Below are 2,455 nucleotides of genomic sequence, written 5' to 3' on the forward strand. Positions count from 1 at the left end.
CCATAGCAGAAAACCGAGTTTCCACTCAACACAGAACAGAGCCACTGCACAGAGAATGAGATTTTATTTCCACAATTGCATGATAAATGCAATGGGGATTTTGCAGAGTGCTCAAGAGAAAAAAAAATGTAAAATGGTTGCCACATCTCAGGATTTTAAAGGGATTTTTGATCCATTACTCATGTACATATAATTTTCTATACATTTTCAGAAAGACTCTATGGTATAGGTATTTACTGACTAACAATAATTATGTGTTCCTCTACTTTTCCTAGACTTCTTGCAATTAAGTGGAAACATATGGCTGGTTCTGGCTGTGAGAAGTACAAGGAATCACTTCTAAGCTTAAGTATTTAAGAGCCAAGATGTATAGTTAAAAAGCCTTTCCACAAAGAAAACCCCAGGACTAACTGACTTCATTGGTGAATTCTGCTTAACATGTAAGGAAGAAGTCATACCAATTCTCATAGACTGCTAGAGAAATACGAAGAGGAAAGACTATGTCCCTACTCATTCTACAAGGCTGACACTTTCTCTGATAGCAAAACCAGACAAAGACAATACAAAAAAAGAAAGCTACAAACCAGTTTCCTTCATGAACATAGTTGTAAAAAATTATTTAAATTTTATACACTAGAATTGGGTAATCTATTATAAAAAATATAATACATCATGAGTAAGTGTATTTTATCTTAGGAATACAAGCTAATTTCAATAAAAATACATTCCTGGTTATAAAGAAGTGTCAGCAAAGTAAGACTGAAATAAAACTTCCACAATCTGATAAAGAGCATTTCCAAAAAACTGCTTGCTATTATATTTAATGGTGAAGGTGAAATATTCCCCCCTTAATATCAGTCTTGCAACTTCTTTTTTTTTTTTTTTTCCGTGTGGAAATGCATTAGTTCTACACATGATTGTGTTCCAACCCTTGCCTCTGGTCCAAACAAATAAGAACCCGAATGGTCTCAGGACTCTTGATTTCTTATTGGAATGGTGTAGAAGTCCCTCAGGGTCAGGACATTCTCGGAAAATGGACTAACCCTGCAGCAGCTGAGTCCTCGCTCCTCTGGAGCTAATTTAGGTGCGATGGATCCCCCACGACGGAGGTGATTAACGCTTCAAGATCTCCAAACAGCAAGCCTCATTGCCTAGTCGCCCCTTCGCTTCTTCTATATGGAACGCGTCACGAATTTGCATGTCATCCTTGCGCAGGGGCCATGCTAATCTTCTCTGTATCGTTCCAATTTTAGTATATGTGCTGCCGAAGCGAGCACCAGTCTTGCAACTTCTATTCAGTATTGTACTGGAAGTTCTAGCCAGGGAAATGAGGCAAAAAAATGAGACAAAATGTATTCATATTGGGAAGCAAAAAGTAAAACTGTTCAAAGAAGGCATGATTGCCTATATAGAAAATGCAGTGGAATCTACAAAAAACTGTGAGAACTAAGAAGTGAGTTTCTATAGTATCCAAGCAATTGGAAAGTGAAACTTACAACCTTCTGCAATATCATTAAACATACAAAAATTTATGGATAAGTCTGGCAAAAGCTGTGCAATATCTGTATACTAAAAAGAATAAGATATTGTTGAGAAAAATTAAAGTTCATAGATCACAAGAATAAATATTTTTAGATGTCAATTCTCTCCACAAAGTTCTATATGCTAAACTCAATCCATGGGGCCGGTGCTGTGGCACAGTGGGTTAACGCCCTGGCCTGAAGCACCGGCATCCCATGTAGGCGCCAGTTCAAGACCATGCTGCTCCACTTCCGATCCTGCTTTCTGCTATGGCCTGGGAAAGCAGTGGAAGAGGGCGCAGGTCCTTGGGCCCCTGCACCCACCTGGGACACCCGGAAGAAGCTCCTAGCTCCTGGCTTCAGATTGGCACAGCTCCGGCTGTTGTAGCCAATGGGGAGTGAACCATCAAATGGAAGACCTCTCTCTCTCCACTTCTCCTCTCTCTGTGTAACTCTTTCAAATAAATAAATAAATCTTTAAAAAAAATAAACTTAATCCAAAACAAAATCTCAGTAGGCTTTTCTTGTGGAAATTGACAGATTGTAAAACTAGTATGGAAGTGCAAAAGGACCTAGAACAATAAAAACAACTTTGAAAAAGAAAAAAATTGAACAATTATACTCCTCGATAGCAATATCTATTAAAACTACATTAATGAAGATACTGTGGCATTGGCATAAAGGCTGACAAATATACCAATGAAATAGGATAGACTGTCCAGAAATAGACCCACTCAGACAAGTACAAGGTCAGTTGATTTCTGACAAAGGTGCACAGGCAATCCAGGGAGAAAGAGTCTTCTTTCCAGCAAGTGATCTTGTGACAATTGAGTGTCCATATGCCAATAAAAAATAATTTTGATCCATATGTAGAAGAAAACATGAGAAAATCTTTATAAATTGGTCTAGGCAAAGACTCCTAGATATGACAGCAA

General features: G+C 38.1%; 1 non-coding gene across 1 annotated transcript; it reads right to left on the reverse strand.

Moving 5' to 3' along the window:
- Positions 1-1,170: 1,170 nt before the first annotated feature.
- Positions 1,171-1,277, reverse strand: LOC127484995 (U6 spliceosomal RNA). The gene has a single exon (XR_007912204.1). It is a non-coding gene; the product is annotated as a U6 spliceosomal RNA (small nuclear RNA).
- Positions 1,278-2,455: the final 1,178 nt, after the last annotated feature.

The sequence above is a fragment of the Oryctolagus cuniculus genome, chromosome X (assembly GCF_964237555.1).
Source record: "Oryctolagus cuniculus chromosome X, mOryCun1.1, whole genome shotgun sequence".
NCBI classification, from domain to species: domain Eukaryota; kingdom Metazoa; phylum Chordata; class Mammalia; order Lagomorpha; family Leporidae; genus Oryctolagus; species Oryctolagus cuniculus.